The 19,437-nt window shown below is 41.7% G+C and overlaps 1 long non-coding RNA gene across 1 annotated transcript; it reads right to left on the bottom strand.

Annotated features, from left to right (window-relative positions):
• Positions 1 to 7,760: 7,760 nt before the first annotated feature.
• LOC132333462 (uncharacterized) lies at positions 7,761 to 14,147 on the bottom strand. The gene is made up of 3 exons (XR_009488163.1): positions 14,040 to 14,147; positions 11,988 to 12,102; positions 7,761 to 8,104 (listed from the first exon to the last, which is right to left on the bottom strand). It is a non-coding gene; the product is annotated as an uncharacterized LOC132333462 (long non-coding RNA).
• Between the last annotated feature and the right edge of the window lie 5,290 nt (positions 14,148 to 19,437).

Genomic DNA, 19,437 nt, shown 5'->3' with positions numbered 1-19,437 from the left:
CAGATTCATGGCAGTGCTTTTGTTCAGTAAGCAATGAGGACCCTAAAATGCATCAGACATGAGTAAAACCACAGCACCTGATCAAAAGACCACAAGTGGATTTAGGTTTGTAGAGTGGATATCTATTTGTGATGCTCCATGAAAGAATCCATTGAGCTTTTGTAATTAAATAATACAGGAAACTATTTTGATAAAACCATTGCTGAGGGTAAAACTTTCCCATAAGCTCTGTTCTGAAGGGCACATGACAATCATCATATGGTGGTTCAGACTAAACAAAAAAAGGTCTATCAACTATAAAAAAAGTCATCTGAAACTTCTAAACTGCAAATGGATACTCACTGAAAGAAATATGTCTTAAATAACAGTGATTATTGAAAAAATATCTCAGAAGATGGGAACAGATTGAGCTGTGTCTGAAAGCTCTGGGGTATTTTGACCAAAGAAAGTGCCTCAAAGCTGCTTGTGCTTATGGCAGCAGGAAAGAAATGGGGCTGCTCTCATCCCACCTGCATAGGCCTCCAATCCAAAGCTTGGCTCTAATCCTTTGGAACTGGGAAGCAAACAGTTTCTGTTTCCTGAACTATTGCAGAGCAATAGGAAATACATAAGAAGATGATGAGGAATGGTGACAACTTTACACACTGCCCATAAGGTGATGTGTAAGGTAGCCTGCACAAACTCTTGTGGAGATGATACTGTGGAGATGAGGAGAGACATTTCCTGGCATCTCAAGGGCCAGACCTTGGAAAGCTATAAAGTTCTTTTTTTTTTAAAGTTTGTAAATCATCCTTAAAACCTACAACAGATGAAATATGTTTTTAATTTTATATTTAAAATGGAAACCAAAGATGCCAGAGCACATTCTACTCTGTTTAACTGAACTTGGTAAAGCCTATGACAGACACATTTTCTTTTGCCAAAGAAACCCACTTGCCTTTTCAATTAGGCTTAGATTCACTCCAGAAATATGATGGTGCTGGGTTTAAATAGGGCTCACATGTTCCAGCTTTCACCATTATTGCCTCAAACCTCAACCGTGAAGATCTGACAACACAATGGGACAGGTAGATCAAGGGAAAGAAATATGGAGACACTAATAACCAAATACTCTACTTCAATCCCTGCCTTTCATTCTGAAAGCCCCTAAAGCACATTACAAATTGGGTTCTTTATCTCCCAAAACAATTTAATTCACCCACAAAATAAAACCATCTCAGGGGTGGTATGAAGGAGGGCAGAGAAAGAGGCAGATGTTTAACATCAGCCCAACAAAATAATTTCCAATGGGGAAAAAAGAAAGAAAGAGAAAGAAAAGAAAACTAGCAAACCCAAAAGCTTATTTATGCAAACATCAGATACTGTGTGTCTCACCTCCTTCCTTTGAGTTTTCCATAATGAAGGTAATGGGGCCGATACTCAAAACTTACCAAGTTCTCAAAATGTTTTGGCAGCCCACAGGGAGTTAAATATTACATATGACTGCATGCCCTTCTGCCTGTCCAGGAGAGGTAAGCACTCACTGCCTGCTACAGCTTTTCTCCAGGGAAGTACTGCAATGTACTCAATCCAGACTCCATCAAAGTATAGCAGGATGCCCTGGTTATCCTGATTTCTCTAATTTTCTGAGTATAAATAACTTCACCAGGGAGGCAACAGAAGAAGAATCACCAGTGTATTATGAGAGCACTCATCATCTCTCTGTCCATTTGAGCATGATGGGCAGCAGTGGCATGGAATTTTTGGCCACAGAAAAACAGGTTTGCTGTCCCTGGACTTGCCCACCTTCTCTCAGCAGCAGCCTCAAACGCTGTTTTGTTTTGACACGTGTTTCCAATAAAAACACAAGGTTCATATTGACAAGAGGAATGCTGGAGCAGACCACTAGCATTTCAGAGCAGCCACAAATCCTTCTTTCTCTGAGCCCCCAAGGGTCAATTCCACACAGCAAGAATCCTACTCTCTAATTATTCACGTTCCTCCACTACCAGGCTCATTATCTGGTGAACTACTGTCAGCTGAAGCAGATTTTTTCAATTATTTAAAGAGACATTGTCAACTCAGCTATGCTCTATTTACATGCATAAAATCAATAATCTATTTTTCATTACCTCTGCTGTGTCTGCTTTAAATACTACTAAAATTTGGAGAGGGCCAGTAGAGGTTTTCTTCTTTACAGTAAATACCCCAGAGAGATATTCTGGTGACCCAAATAAGGTCTGGGCTACTAAGATGTGTGAATAAAAACAAAATGTTGCCACTGGGATATGTTGCTGAAATGTCCCTAGTTTCATGCCTTAGCTAAAAGGCCCAAGATTTATTTTTGTTTCTTAGGTTGCCATATAAGAGTTTGTGATCTAGAAGGTATTTTGCTCCTGAGTTAGAAAAGGGATCTTCTTGTAACCTAGCAAAGGACAGAAATTTGTCAAAGGGAGGGAAGTTGTTCCCAAGAGCCATAGTTCCTGGCTGTCATCAAGTCAAGTGATCAGGGTATTAAAGAATCAAAGTCCTAGTCTTTGTTTCTGCCCCACTTCCTCTCACACATGAGAGAGGAGCAGGACAAGCTCTGAGAGTCCCTTGAGTTCATCCCTTTGGAGCAGGGATGTACGAGATCCACATGGTCTGGGAAGGCAAAAAATCCTTTTGTATCCTCAGGCTGGGTAAAGGACAGTCCCAGCTTGCTCCAGCTGTGCACCTCTTCAGGTACACCAAAATTCCCCTCACAACCCTCCAGCAAGAGTTATAGTGCCAAGTCTGCAGGCTGTCATCAAATGCAGCCTGTGTGAGCTCAATGTCCCCAAGAATCCCTCACAATCCCAGCAGAATAACTGGGAAAAGGGCATTGGCTCCTTCTCATCTCCTTCAGGGGCAAGAGGGACATTTTTAGTGAGTCTCCTTTATTCATCAGTCTCAAAGACAAGATCCTTGTGTTAAGAATCCTGTCCACATAAGAAACAAGGATTGCAGCCAAAACAACTGATACCAAAGGACTTTTGCTTTTACCTCACTGACAAGCAAGTATGGTGTGACATTTTTTTTAAAAAATAAATTCTACTCAGATTTCCAAAAGCAACCAAAGGAAAACAAAATCACAAAGAACACAGGGGAAAAAAAAAAAGCCACTCCTGAGACACACTGCTATTACACACCATGAATTGCCATGTCTTCCCATTTCACCTCACACTGGCACAAACCATAATGGAAGCCTGAACAAATTTCTTGAAGCAGCAAGTCAGGCTCTCAGGAGAACAATTCAGAACACTTTTTTTTGTCTTTCTACTTTGATGTGCTCTACAGTCTCACACGAAATCAGCCCTCAGTGGGAACAGCCAGGCTCAGTGCACCAAAGGCAATGGGCTCCCCTCCTAGGGAGCTAATCAAAACCATCCAGTGTCAGCACAGGGAAGGGAAGGCAAAAGCAAAGCACCAGCAAATAACTAAATAAATACAATTGCTACCCCTTAAATAACCTTGTCACCGAAACACAGAAGTACACTGATAACTCCATCCTTCTTCTGAGCAAACACACTGTGTGTATTTAACTTGACAGGTTTTCAAGACTCATATTCCATAGCTTTCCATATTGTCCTCAGCAGGACACAGGCAACAGTCTGGAAAATAATGTCTTCTCTAACTCCACTATTCCCTCCCCCACTTTTTTTTTCTTGTAATCATCCATATTATTAATAGGAGGCAGCTGGTTCCCATTAATGTTGGGAAAAGTGGTCTATCTCAGGAATTATGGTTTAAATTGGCTTGTAGTCTGGGGGAATTAGCCATCTGCACCTGGCCTAACATGGATATTTTCAGCCATGCTAATCATAAACAGGGCTTTGTTCTAGTTGTGTCCACTTGGGTCTCTCACCCTATCTTTTTTTTTTTCCTACTTAAAGAGTGGGGGGGAAAAAAAAAAAAGAAGAAAAAAAAAATAATCTCATTAACCCTTTCACAGAATTAATCAAAACTTAACTACTTTATTACTGTCCTGCATTTTGTGTTTGTAACTGAGCACATCATTTAAGTTTGAGTGGGGCCCAGCACAAGTCCTGTAGCTTTCCAGAGGCTGAACAGAATTGGCAAGAGGAAGAGGCAGTTGTTTGGCAGGGGAGCTGTGATTTAGCAATAACTTCATGACGTCCACACAAAGCTGAAAAACCACGTGGGCAGAAAAGGTTGAGCACCAGGCCAAAGCTGCAGGGAGGGAGGGTTGCAGTATGTAAAGCAGGAACACCAGATCATTCCAAACCACTCCAAAGAATGCACTATAACGTAAAGGGAATGTAGGTTTTGGGGTAGCTTTTCCCCCTGCCTTCCATTTCATGCCCATATTTGGCAAAATGGTTGTGTTTTCCAGGGGTTTGGGGCTGAGAAAGGAGTGGATTCAAAGGTGAGTGAAAATAGATGACATCATCAGGTCAGGGGACTGCTCTCTTTGTCTCACAGACTTGGCAGTGAAGGTATAAGCTCCATCCCACCTCCAAACTCTGTAGGGAATCCATCCACAAGTGCAGTTATAGGAATAAGGAGTTATTCTGCACAGCCTGTCCAAAAGTTTGACCACTTTTTTTTCTTTTTTAACAGATGGATCTTTACAGAGATTTATAAAAGACAAGATTTTCTCTCTCTCCCCATCAATCTTTCTGACTTAGTGATTATAAATGGACAGTGCTAATGTGTTTAAAAACTGTATAGACAAAGTCTGGGAGAATGGGTTCATCAGTGGCCCTTAATGATCTGGACAAGAGTTTTGGCTTGAAAGCCACTGGACTACTGCACACTGGAACTGCTGAGGCTCTGCCAAGGAACTGATCACGTCCCAATCTCCTCCTGTCCCTCCAGACAGGATATTGCATTAGCCACGACACTGCAGCTGTTTGTACACACAGTGTTATGAGGGCTTGTAGTGCAAGCAAAAACACACTCTTTAATCTGTCAGTCACAGCTTTGTCTATAGATCTGGGGTTTGGTCTGAACAGAGCCAGCTCCAGTGGCCACTTTTTGTGGTGCAGCATCCCTTCTCCACCCAGACCTACCCCTGGGCTACTGCACCGAGGTGCCAAATCCAGTGTTGTGCCAGCACACAGTCACTCCATCCCCCACTCTGTCAAATGCCAGCAATCACTGGCAATGCACATCTCAAGCAGAAGGAATCAGAGAGCTCCTTACAGCTGCCTCGAGTTTCCACCTGGCTGATGGGACCACCTAGCTCTAAATGGGCTTGTTTGCTTGCTCACTCCTTTTTAAGGATCCAGCTAAAACAAGCAGCCAGAACGCTGACCTCTCATGCAAGAGCCTGTTGCCATGCTATCTGCAGCTTCTCTGGGATCAGGAAGTGCCAAAAGCTCAGAAAACAGCCTTCCCAGCTGGTCCTCCAGGCCAATTTAGAGTCCCAAGAGGCGCAGATAGTTTGGATAACCTACAGTCAAGCATTACAATTTGCGGGAGCTTATCCAAACCAAACTCCGAATCAAGTCACTCACCCATCAGTGACTGAAACACCTCTCAGAACAAGGTGTGCTGCCAAGGGCTGTCAGGTGGGGCCAGGCAGCAGGAGAAGGGACAGGGTCAGCTGGGGATGGACTGCTGGAGCCAGGCTTTGGAGGGCAGGGAAGGTGCAATCAGCCTTCTGTGGAAACGTGGGCAAACAGCTGGCAGCAGAAGGAAACAGAGCATAAGGGAGGGAGTTTTTAATAAGCAGCTTTGAAAAACTTGTTCAGCTGCCCCCAGACAGATGTAAATCAGGAGGAACTGGTTTGTGGGAGTAGGGAATAGTGCTGAAGCCATTAAAGGGGAAAAATGGAAACTACATCCACAGTGAAGGTCAGTGTAGGTCCCAGGGGACTGCAGCTGAACATGAGCACCGTGACTGCCCCAAGGTATGGTAAAAAGGAATGAAAGGAAGGAGGTGAGGGCAGAAAGACATCCTTACTGTTGGTGAGCTCTTAAGTTCACTGAGACAGCCACAAATTCCTGGAAATGAGAGTTGCCACCTCTTCAGGGAGGAGGATTTAGGCACAGAAGCCAGAATAATGAATCTTGCACAAGAAAGGTATATTAAAAACAAAATAATAGAAACTACACAGTGTAAAAACTGAGAGAAAAGGCACCTGCAATCCCCAGACATGTCGTGTTGGAGGTGTGCACAGTATCCATGATTCAGGCATAGCAACTCAGGAGAAATAGAAACCAAAAGCAAAGACTCCCCTGTGGCTTGTTCCTTTGCCTGACTCCACCAGCAACAAACCAGCCCACAATTTCCACCTGCTCCAACTCTCCTCCTCCTCCTCCTTATTGAGGTCCTCAGGGCCCATCTTTGGAGTAATTGGTGCAGTGTCTGGTGCACTGCAAACCTGCTCTCCATCTCTGCTCTGGCTGGACAGTTAAACTTATTTCTTCTTCATGACAGCACCAATCACAAAGTCCAGAACAAAAAGTGCAAAAGCCAGAGACAAAGTCTCCTGGCTGGAGATGCAGCTGTGGAACAAACTTGCAGAGGAAATGAGAGAAATCCAGTTAGAGCACCTTTGGGACACAATGAAAACGTTTTCCATCACAAGCAGGATGATGTTCACAGCATCACCATCCCTTCACATCTGAGGAGAGAGATATTTTTAACCATAAAAAAGATGAGAACCAGAGAGATCCAACTCTTGCATTTGCTGACCTCTGTTTTCTCTCATGAGCAACAGTTCTGTATTAAATTGCTGTGATAACCAGGAGGATAAACCATCAGGAAGCTCAGTATAACAGCAAGGAAAATACTGATGGGAAATACTTCAGGAGGTTGTGGAGAGGCACAGCTCCTTAAAGCTGAATGGGAGATTAAGTGAGCCTGGGGATCTCACAGAGAGTGGAACTATTTGCAGAGACTGATTTCTGTATCCCAGGTGGGTTTAATGCAGGACATGAGGATTCACAGAAAGCAGAACAGTGACAGGTGATGAGGGCAGCACCAGCATGGTGTGCTCTGGAGTGTGTCACACGTCCTTGCTGTGGTCACACTCGTTCTTTCCCTTCCCATCCTTCCCAATTCAAAAGATACATTTCTTTCTAGGCACCTCACAAATCACCACTGCTTTTGGCTGTGTTTTGTAATTGCTTATAGGGCTGTAATCAAATTAAAATCCTGTTGCCATCATCAGTCCTGTCCAGCTACCTACGGAATGCTTCTCCTAAGATGCCAGAATGCTTTCTTTCTTTTCTCCTGTGATGTTACCCATCAGGAAAACACTTTCTCAAGTAGAGTTTCCAGTTTTGCAGGCACTAAAAGAGGTGCCAGACTTGTGTGCCTCCCCCCAGCCAGGGTTCCTGTGTGTTCCTCTAAGGAAACAGGAAATAAATGGCTGACCTGGAGATGGAATGTGTGTGGTACAGCCCAAATGATGAAGCAGAGATTTCAAATTAGATTTAGTGGAGATGGAGATGAAGAAAGGATGAAAGAGGGATGAAAGAAAGGAAATCCACACACAGATGGTCCATCAGCATTTTTACTTTTGGTTTGTGTTTTGGTTTGTTTTAGTTTTTTAATTTTGCTCCCTGTTCAGGAAAATCTTGAAGTAAATAGGTAATAAGCTGACAAATTCATGAAGACCAGCATTTATTCTCTGTTGTGACATGAATATCTGGGCTTCAAAGAAAAAGACAGATGGGTCACAGAACAGCAGCAATCAGAGCTTGCCACAGAGAAATCAACCCACTGAAACTAAGGCAGAGAAATCAAGAGCCCAGAGAGTTGTTGACTATTTAAGGTCTTGGAAGACTTCCTGAAACTTATTTCTTTGTGTTGTGGTGACCAAGTAGAATGGGGAAAGCTCTTATATGCATTTAAGGATGGGGGAAAAAAACAAACAGCTGTAGGGACTGGGAACACCATATGTGACTTCCTTCCAGCTTTCCCTGCCTGCTGCTCTCAGAGAGCCACCATCACCCCCCCAGGCCCACAGATGTTTTTTAGCAAATAACCTACCTTTAAAAACTGTGCTTATTTCCATCTCATTCCTGAATTTGTATGCACATCCCAAATAACCCTTCTTGGTGCATTCCAAAAGCAAACCTCTTGGAACACCCTGGGTTTTGGAGACTGATACCCTGACCATAGCTGGTCCTGCAAGAAGAGAGATCTGTGTCACCAACCTCATCACACCAGGACCTCTGAAAATCCAAGCTTAACATGCTGCTTGACTCCAGCAAAAATGCAGTCCTGCAACAAAATAAACACAAGAAAAACCTCTCAACAGCACAAAGACCTAATTCAGGGAGCAGATTTCATTATGGGAATAGCACATGTCTGTCTTACAGACCTTAAAGTATCCCACATGCTTCGCTTATTTCAGAACCTGACTCCATAAAACAAAACACTGCAGGATAATCATATTTATTTGTTTGCTTTTCCACTTTGTTCGGTTATCCTAGCTTAAATCTAAGCCAAATGTTACACTCCAAAAACCCCATGGATATACATGTTTTTTGATTTACCAACAGAAGTAACAAAATAGGTTACGAAAGCCAAGAGCAGAGGTCCTCATTTGTAACCATTTATCCTCATGTAGTTAAAGGTCACCCACAAATTACAGACTGTGGGTTCTAGCACCGTTTTATATATATAAATATACATGTATGTTTACAACTGCTACATACTTATTTTCCACGGTGTGGTGCCCAATGTTTCTGCTAGAGCCTGAAAGGAGCTGCCTCACAGGAAGGCAGTGCCTGGTGCTATATTTAACACACAAGAGCTGTTTTCATTGCTTACAAGGGGGAGGAGGAGAGGGAGCTTGGTTAAATCAGTTGTGCCCGAGACAAGCAAAGGTAACTGTTGTGGTTTGTTTTATTTATTCTAATTTTGGTTTGTGAGCTGAATGGCTGCTCGTGTCCCACATGAAATAGAGAAACAAACCCAGAAAACCATCCCGTTAAGAGATGACTCACTAAAACAGAAAAAAAAAAAAAAAATTGTTTGGAGTGTCCCTATCTTTCCTTAAATACAGGAGAATTTGGAATGACAAGCTGAAGTTTTAAACAGAATGTCTAAATAGCAATAAGATTTGTGAAGAATTATAGAAATGATGGAATACTACTTACATTCTCATTTATGGTTCTTTAAGCATGAGCCTTTCAACATTTCTCTGCAGCTCCTGCCACTTGAAAAACTGAAAAGCTGCATTCTCAGGGAAATACATGACTCAGGAAATCAACACTTTAAGAAAAACTGCAAACACTGTGGGACCAGCACTAGAACTGTGAAAGTGGGCAGCAAGCCTGTGTAAATTGATTACCCAGCAAGTTTATAGGGCCTGTGAAATTATTAAGGAGTAATTTGTAGTCACCTACAAAAAAGAGATCTCAGGTTAAGCAGATGGTGTGTTAATATGCAGGGAACACTTAAAGCCAGTGAGATGGAGCTTCTACATTATTTACAACTTGCCATTTAAATTAGACTTCAAAGATGACCAGACTTCTACAGGTCTCTTCCAACCTGGGACATTCTGGGAGTTTAAGATGTTGGCATCTATCTCTCTTCAGTGGGGGGGTGAGAAGGAAGGGTCTTCAAAATGCAGGAAAGGGGCAATCCTAGTTGAAAAGTCACGAGGTGAGAAAAATGAGGGGTTTATGCTTGGGCTTTAAATAAAGTCCTTCCTTCAAAATGTGTTTTGAAGTTTTGGCATTTTTTAAGAGGTTCTTCAAGGAAATGATACAGACCCTTCAGTTCTGTGCTGCTGGGTGAGGTTCAGCACAGTGTTGTCACTACTGCAAGGGATTTCACACATTCTGCACTATTAGACTTGGTGCAGTATGTACAGACTGATGCTCTCTCCCTTGGATTTCCTACAGCTCCTTCCCTTAGTTTCTAGTTTTATTTCTGATCAGACTTCCCATGAAAAGTCACCACAAAGTTCCCAAGTCCCTAAAGATAACTAAGGTTTTCTTGCAGACTCAACAGCCCCACATACTCCACCCGGGAATAATTCCTGGAAAAATTAGCTAACCTTGAGTTTCATACAAAAGATGTTTATCTCATTAAAAGCCATCCTTTATATTCCAGTTTAAAATGGATATTTCTCACTTTGCTTTCTCCTCCTTCTCACCTTCCATCCCTGTGCAAGCACAACAGCCCCAGGAGACAGAGTCATGGAATGGTTGGGGCTGGGAGAGACCTTAAAGATCATCGAGTTCCACCTCCCTGCCATGGACAAGGACACCTTGCAGTAGATCTGGTTGCTCAGAGCCCCCAGGAGAGTTCCCATGAACAGAAGTGGAACAGTCCCCACAGACTCGTGCTGCTGCCTGTGCCCCATGCTCTGCCTCTGAGTGCTGTGCCAAGAGGGCACAGAGGGAAATACATGAAACTGCACCCCAAAAGTGCAAAGTCCAAGTGGTGCCACGCAGGGCAAAGGGAGAAGAAACCAAGCCCTGCTTCTCCCAGCTCTCTGATCCCTTAGAGAATCACACAAGTACAAAACCATGAAAACAATAACCCCAGCTGCAAAGGCAATGAAGCAATTTGTTAGGGAGATGACATTTTTAATGAGAAACACTTGCTGGAGGAGAACAAAAGGCTCTGTTTGGTCAGAGAGATGCTCTTGATACTCTTCTGAAGTGCATGAAAAAGTAATTTCATTTAAGCGTCATACACAGAGCAGCTGAATTTCCTGGGGCTCCAGATGTTGTCCTGTGCAGATGCTGAACAAATGGAACTCTGTCTTGATGAAATGAAAAGAAAAAAAGCAAGCCTTCCTAAACCAAAACCCATGCACCAGAGTATTTCATGTCTTAAAAGAAGAAAAAGAGAAGACAAAAAAAGAGAGAGAAAGCCATGCAGAGTGGGTGAAAAGGAAGTTCTTGAACCCAGCAGCATTGCCCATAGGATGGACTGTTCTTAATCACCCCATGGGTAATTGAAGGAGATGACAATCTGGATTTGCAAAATACCAAGATCTGGCTCTGTCGCCTCTTTTTCTTGGCTTTGCTCTGTTTCTCTTTGACAGTTATCTGGCTGTGATTGCACTGAGTTTGTTCCCTAAGAAGGGACAGATTCTGCAAGCTTTCATTAGGCCAGAGATTACTGGAACATTCTGGGGTGAGTGACAGACTCAGAATCAACAACTGCAAAACTACAATCAATATTTCTCTGTATTGAAAAAGGTCAAAAAAAAAAAAAAATAAAGCTCCTAGTTGAAATGACACAAGTTTTTTTCCTGAATTTTGGAGAGGGCAAGGGTTTTGGTGCCTCAGTAGTAAAAGCTTTTGAAATAAGAGATCAGACCAATATCAGCTCTCACATTAATGAAGACTAATGAAGTATAATGACCTTGATATTCAGACACTTCATTCCTGAACTTTGGGGTGGGTGACAGGAGTAGGTGGAGATGATTCCTAGGCTTTGTAAGCCATAGAGGGCCTAAACAGATCCTAATGCAAATCAGAATAGCCTTAGGCCTGCTGGCTTATGCTCTCATTTTTTTCCTCTGCCTTTTTAGGCTCTGAAAAAATGGACACTATTCAGTCTTTCTTCTAAGGCACAAGTCTCCTTCTGACACAACATTATCCTTCTGCTAAGTGGTAGCAGATGACAGAGTCCAAAGCACTGCACAAACACGAGAGCATTCCTGCCTCTTACACAGGGCCCCTTCCCAAGAAGGCAATGCTGTCACAGACAACTCTGCCTTTGAAAAGAAAAAAAAAAAACCAAAACAGTAATAAAAGCCAGGTTTGTGATGCTGGTCCATCAGCAGGTGGTACTGTGTAGTCAGTTTATAGTGAGCGAAGGGAGAAGGATAATATTGTTTTAAATTGGGATTTGGAAAGGTTAGCATCACATCTGACACCTCCCTGAAGGGCAAAACTGGAGAGTGACACACCAGAGTACACACCAGAGGAGGGGCAAGCACGCAGTGGGTGTGGTAAGTAGATCTGAATAAGAATAGAGCTAAAAAGCTGAAAAAGAAAACAATGTAGTGCATGCAAGTTATGAGAAACTGGGGACTGACCTTTTGCTTCTCTCTGTTGAGAGCAGCTGCTCTCCTGCTCACAGGGATGCTGCTTCCAGTAAGCCTCACCAGTCAGAAATTCAGGCAGACTTCAGGCAAGGAGCAGATAAGAGGGCTGAAAAAGAACATTCCTTGTTATTTTTTAAAAGCAATGCATCATAGGTCAAATGAGCTAGTTTTGTCCAAGCTCAGTAAAACCTAAATCTTAGATGACCTAATGTAAACATCAGCAAACCAGCCACGGTGCTGGTGGCTCACAGAGGAGCATTGTGCTTTGGAGAAACCTGCTTGAAGCAATGCAATAAAATGAATTGACCTTAGGATGGAAAAATCAATTTTTACAGAATTATTGGGTGTGATCTAATGACTGCACTGAATAACCCAAATTCCAACAATGGGTAATGCTTTTAAGCACGTTACCAGGTTTTGTTTCGTGTATATGTTGCCAAAGTAATCCCTTTGCACACACAGAAAGTAGTCAGTGAAACTTCACTTCTGCTGAGCACTTTTGAGAGCCTTCCACAAGCAAGCAATCTGTTACTTTATATTCTAAAGAGGTTTGCCTTAAGGCCTCCCCCACCAGCAGTCAGCAGCATTCTGAGAGTCTCCAAGGTCTGATTGCTCATGAGGAGACAAAAATCACTGGGGAAGAGGGAAACCAGAGATAAATAAGATATTTTGCCCTTGTTTTTTCTCCAAGCACACCCTACAGCAGAGCCATGCTTGAGCCATGTGGGACACAGGTTTGATCCCACTGAAGTTTTTGCTGCAAGGATTTTGGGGCAGGGAGCGTTTTGGAATTTCCAGAGCGACAGCAAATGCTGCCACAGGAGCCAGCACAAAGGAGACAAACAGGGAGTGGTGCTGAGGGGCTGGGGACTTCAGGGCACTGAGAACAAGGGTATTTTTAATGGTGTGTTTTTAAGGGTGACCCTCTTATTATGGATAACACCATTCCAGAGCAGGCACTCTTAAATCCTGCTCATGGGAGCAGAATGTCACTGCCACCCCATGGTGCCTCTCTCCTGTGTTGTTTTCCCCAGAAATCCAAGGATCATCTGCATGGCAGATGCTGGGTCTTCATCTGACAGAGAAGCCAGGGGAAATGGGCTGTGTGCCTCTCCTTAGAACCATGGAATTATCTCTCCTTGTGCATCTCCAAGCAATGGACAGCCAGGCAAATCTTTGGTTGTGTAGCTGCATCCAGGGTATCATTAAAAACAACCTGGGTTCAAAATCCAAACTGTCTGTATCCATTTTTTAGGGACTTTTTGGCCTTCTCTGTATTTATTTTGATATTTTGGAATAATTTTAAAAATTCTCCTGGGCGTAAATAGAAAATTATTTCTTAAAATCATCTGGAATACCCAGCTTCCTCACAGATTGCTAAGTGAACACACTTATCCCCTCAAAAACACCAGGGAATGATAATTTCCTTATTCAGGAATCGAATGTTCATTTTCACGGGTCATTAGAGATGGATAGCTCTAAAGGTAGTCCAAACCTTTAAACTCCCCTGTCTTTTAGTTAGGGGAGAAAACCAGGAGAAAGAGAAAGGAAATAATGAACATTTGCAAAGCCACTAATGAGCTATTGTGGGTCATTACTTTTATATCCAATAGGAATTTAAATTACAAACTGTTTTGAGAATCACTTGCACTAGGCATTTACTTCACAATGAATGTGACTGCAATTTTTAAAAGCTGGTGTGCAGGATGGTAGAGAGGCCATAAAAAACCCAAGTTACATATTGAATTCAGTGTACACATAATGACCATACTATTTCTAGGGAATTAACGTTTTTTCCCCCCTAACTTTCCAGACTCTGAATCATTTTCTAATAGGATCTCAACAGGCAATAGTATTAAAAATGTGTTAGATGTTAGCATCTGGGCCAGAAAAAGCATGACAATCTAATATAGAGAATCTAACCAGGGCATTCATCCAAGCCTGCCATCCATCTTTCCATTCTCTGTGGTCTCTCTCCCACTTCAGGGTACATGGATTGAGCAAGTCCTTGGAATAATGGCATTTAAATGAGGAAAAACCTACCTGATGATGTTTCCTTGCCAGGCAGGTTGCAGGTCCCAGAGAGCTGGTACCCAAACTGCAGTTGTATCCCTGTCAGTAATGCCAGTTTGAACACAGGAGTCATTTCAGTCCATGGAAGCAGATTAAAACCAGCATTCCTTTAAAGGGAAGAGAGAGCCCCAAGGAGAACCCCAGCTGTCATGATCTTGAGACTTGATTTTCACTCCACAGTGGAACTAAAATGAAACCTTTCAACGATTCTCATGAAAACTTTCATGGGGGAGAGACAAGCCAGAGTAATGAACTTGCTGGGTGGGTAAGATCAGCAAACTGGAACAGCCTCATTGGGATAAGTTTGAAAAAAAGGGGCTGATTGCCACCTTTTTGTACTCAAGACAGAAGATTCAGTTTCAAGATCCTTGTTTATATTAAACATATCTAAAAATCACTATAAAGCAGTCTTATCTGCAAAACTCATTCTTTTCCAGTTTCTGATAAAATGGCTTCTTTGATAGAAATATTTTTAGAAATGCCTTTTTTTTTTGGTGATCCTAATCCTTAAGACTTCAGGCAAAAAAAAACCAAAATCTTATTTTGACTAGCATGAAATTCACTGTCTAGATTTAAGATGTCCATTTACCTTCTTCTTATTTATCACAGTAGAACAAATGAGATAAGGCTGGGAACAGAACAGTAAATACCTAAATGAAAAATACCTGCATCTTTCCAGTATGTGCACTTTTCCTGAGGTACCCAGGGAGGCTAAAAATTTATCAATCAGCTGCACAGTGTACAGTTGCACCTCATATTTGGATGCTAGTGAGCTTGATTAAAGTCTTACTTCAGTAGAGCAAACTGCTAAGAAACCAAAGCTGTCTTTGAAGGCTTAAAATTGCCAAAGGCAATATGAAGAGGAAGAAGAAAAGGCATTTTAAACAAATTAGCCCATTCACGTGTTTTAGCTTAGGAATCTTTGCAGAGAATAAAAGAAAGCAAATTACTCAAATACACTTCCATTGGGCTCAGCATGCAGTTGTTATGTTCCTTCCCTTTGGGACAGATTTGCATAAAGGAGCTGAACTCAAGTTTTGTTCAAAACTTATCACTAAAGCTTTAGTGTTTAGAGATATTTTGTTTTCCTGCTCATACCCATGGAATGTGGTCAGAACAATGGACAGGACCTCTTTGGACACTGTCTAGTCTACTGCAGGTACTTACCATTTTATAGAATCGTTCAGAAGCAATCTTTGTTTTGAAAAGCAATTTTAAAAGATCATTGTAACATCAAGATGCTGCCTCTTTTTCTAACGTGGACATTCCAATTTATGCCAACCCAAAAAAAAAAGGTCATTGCAAATCATTAATCTATATGGAGACACAGAGAAACATGTGAATTTGGCAAACATTTCCCTCCCAGTTGCTGGGCTACATTTATAATTTGCATGTCTGCCTGGCTGACCCCATAAACACATTAGTCCAGTTGAGCTGGGGTGCTCTGAAGTCAAAATCTATTTAACTGAGAATATTTTGTATTCTCTGTACCCCATTCTAGATGCCCCACAAACAGGAACATTTCTGTGTTTCCAATATCTCCAGTGGCCAATAGAAAGTAATTTTTGTGCTTAATTTAGTACTGACTCAGGAAATGTCTAAACAAGACAGAATGGTTTTTGTTATTATCGTTATTATAATTATTATTATTGTTTTAAACAAAAGACAAAACAAGAGGGAACAAAAGTTGAAGCCATTGAGAGTGCATGGTGTTTATTTTCATTCCAAAGGAAAAAGGTTTACTTCCAAGGCTTGAGTATCTGCAATGTCCTCATTAATCAGAGTGCATAAAAACAACAGAGAGAGGAAACAACATCTGAGCTGGAAAAATGGGCTACCCAGATGTTACAGGACTTTGAATTCCTACCTGTGTGTGGCTATTACAGACACGAAGGTAAAAAGCAGAGCAGTGCTCATTTTTAGAGAGACTACATAAGCATGGGCATTGTGCTCTAGCATGTTCCATCCATTATTCACTGATATTTTTGATGTACAACTTTGCTGCTGCCACGGGTATTTACACCAAAACAACTTGTGAAGAAGCTGCTGCATAAAGTACTCAAATTACTGGGAATCCCAGGAAACATCAAACATTTGGTTCTGCATTTTGTTGAGAGTATGTTCAGAAAAACTCCCATTTTGGCCTGGTATTCTCATCTGAAAACATTCAGGCTCATAATATTTCAAGAGAACATTTACACAGAGCTGCTTTGAGGAAAAATAACTTGAAAATGAGCAATAGAAACTTCATTTTGGCTTTAATCATAGTTATTATTGCAGATCAAGGGATATTAAAGTAGTCCACTGCAGATGGACTCAGACATACATTGAATCAGAGGTTTGAAGGGAAATATTTCATTGGCAAATTGCTCATAACTCCTTATTGTTGCACTACAGGGCAAGCCAGTCAGTCAGACAAAAATTATTAAAAACACTTTCTAAAGTGTTCACACTGAGAGGAAAGAGCAGCACTAATTTTCTTATATTAATGTTTTATAAATACAGGCTGAAGACTTCTCCCTAGACATTTGGGTGGGCGTGAATCTCTTTACAGAACATTTTGGGAGTGTGATGCTGTGTTCAAGGAGGGAAGGAAAAGAAAAAAATTGGTTTTGGACAACATTTTGCACCTCCTAAACTATGCAGGACTATGTATAACTGGAAAGTAGAACAAAACCCTGCAGTAGAGTAGTAAAGATCTTCTCATTGGGATCTCTCTACTAAACATCTCTTACAGGAGTTAAATGCTCATTCTCAGATTCCTCTGTGGTAATTTATGGGGTTTATCTGCTGAGAAATCCCATAGCAGAATAAAGCTTTGCTTGATCAAGTTCCTTGATCAACTGGTCAAAAATCTAAGATCTGGCTCTAAGAACCCCTCTCAAATTACCAGTGTGGAAGACTCAGAACACAACCACAGGCCTTGCTCACACATTTTTCTGTAATTAGGTTACCTGCCCCCACAAAGAGATCCTTGCACAGTATTTGTAGAAAGACAAAGATGAGCAATGGAAACCACTCCCACACCTGGAGAATGGCATATCTCATTTTAAATTGTCTCCTACAAGCTTCAGTACAGGAGCAGTGGATGAGAGTTAGGTGGGTCAGTTTGGGATAAGGGAATGAGTTGCTGAGCTAGATGAGGATTTAAAGGAAAACAACTTGATTGAGAAGTTTGTCCTGCAGGGAGGGCCCAAAGATAGGACCAGAGCAAGAAGTCTGGAAGGTTGTTTTAGCAGATTGAAATAGCCACACCAAGTCCTTCAACCAGCATGAGCAGTCAGAGCAATCTGAGAAGATAAATAGAAAAAAAATTAACATTTTCTCTCCTTCTGTGACTGCCTTCCTGACGTGACTTTGCATGTTTGCTGTCATGCCCAAGAACATGTGGAGTGCAGTCAGAGGCAAAGAGGAGGAGGGAGAGGCAGTAGGAAATCAAACAAAAAAGTCCTACGAAAAGAAAGTCTGGAGTAAAAATAGCATGAAAGCTCTGTTCTGTTATCACGGGGCCAGATGTGGCAAGACAGCATATCTAGAAATGGTGTGGGCCTCAGATGGTGTTTCTGTGTCCATCTCTGTTGATGCTGGTGATATATTACCTTTATTACTGCACTCATGTGCACCCACAGTGCAGTCTCTGAGCTATAGAGCAAACCTGAGTAATTACATTAATTTATCACACACACCTTTGGCTGCCTCAGCACCTCCTCCCTCCTGAATTATCTTAGCCTTTGTGTGAGAAAATTTTAAAGTGCTTAAGAGGGAGGAAACCAGTGGGGGGGTCTATAAAATCTGAATAAGGTATTACAAAATATACCCTGGAAATACGTTGGCTCCTTCCTTCTTCTCTGACAGTGCAAATCAAGAGGAACACCAGTGTAGTCACACTACTGCTCTACAAGAGGACAACACCACAGGTCAGACCCAAGAACCACAGGGTGAAATTGCCTCCAGCACTAATAAAGCTTAATATCTCTGTTAAAATTATTAACCCTAATTAGGATCATTAGAGCTCCTTAGCACTAGCACCTCGCTCATTCATCTATGTTTCAAAAGCAGTGCAGTTTTTGTCACCACTGTTGGTGTTCAGGGGTTACTGCAGAACACCTCTGTTGATGAAGAATTCTCTTAATTTTTACAGCCTAAATTAACCATTGTTTTTTCTGCTCCCTACAATGAGATTTAAAAAAGTGAGCTAAAAAAACTCTCACAATTAAAAAAATCCCACTCCAAGCAGATCAGCCTTACGTTTGCAACACCTAAGGACAGACAACAAAGAGCAGCACTGAGCTTTTACTGCCCTGGAGTTTGGGCAGTGGAAGTAACTAGAACACTACACCAGGAAGAACAGATAAAATTTGGTATTTTCAAGAGTCCTCCCTGGCCCCCCACCACCTCTTTAGTGTGGCTGCTGGTACTCACAGCTTCCCCAAGGGCAGGACAATTAAATAGGTTTTAGTATTAATTTCACATCTGCACCACAAAGGCTTCCTGGACACTGGCAGCAAGAAAACAGCTTCTTCTGGGTCAGGAATCTTCATCTTCTGAACTTTCCCTCCACAGCCATCAGGTGAATGAGATTTTTCAATTGTCCCCCATCTCACACAGACCCCATCACACCTGCAGAATGATGGCTTTTACCTTTGTAAATCACTGATTCAGGTGAAGGTCTCAGGTTGCTCAAAGCAAGTCTGTGAATAAGGTCTCATTGATACATTTACACACACAGATCCCAAAGAGATTTTTGGGTGCAAGGGGGAAAAATTCATCTGTTTCTTTGAATGCAAAATTATATACAGACTCTTAGACCTGCTTTAAATGTTCAGGCCACCTTCCATGCAGATAGATCCTAAATTTCATTTTCCTCTGAACCAATATAATTTCCCAAGAATCCGTAACTCTGCCTGTAGCATTCCATCACCAACTTAATATTTTACACTCCAAAAAATCAAATTAGAAACTTCCACAGATATCATTATCATTTTCCCCATTTTCCTGATATAACATCTCTCCTTCATCCCTTTCTGAAAGTCCTTTTATCTCCTCTTAACAGTCATGAATGCAAACACACAGAGAGGATGGTTCAGCTCTCTGTGCTCATGCCAGTTGAATTCATCCCACTTTTAAAAAAGTTTAATTCCAGTTCTAAAGAAGTTTAATCCTACTTTTAAAGGAGTTTCTTCTACTGCTTCAAGGTTACGTGACTGAAATCCTGAGATCAGAACCAGACACAGGAGCAGCTTACTCAGCAAAGCAAGTGAACTATTTTAATATAAATCAAATCTAACAGAGAGTGTGATTAGCTATCTAGTTTAATATCACACAGCAGGAAAGAAGATTGAATAGTAAGGATTTTGCATCTGAAATA

Source organism: Haemorhous mexicanus, chromosome 13, assembly GCF_027477595.1.
Source record: "Haemorhous mexicanus isolate bHaeMex1 chromosome 13, bHaeMex1.pri, whole genome shotgun sequence".
Taxonomy (NCBI): domain Eukaryota; kingdom Metazoa; phylum Chordata; class Aves; order Passeriformes; family Fringillidae; genus Haemorhous; species Haemorhous mexicanus.
Note: the sequence above shows the minus strand (reverse complement) of the source record. Positions and strands in the feature narration are given on the sequence as shown.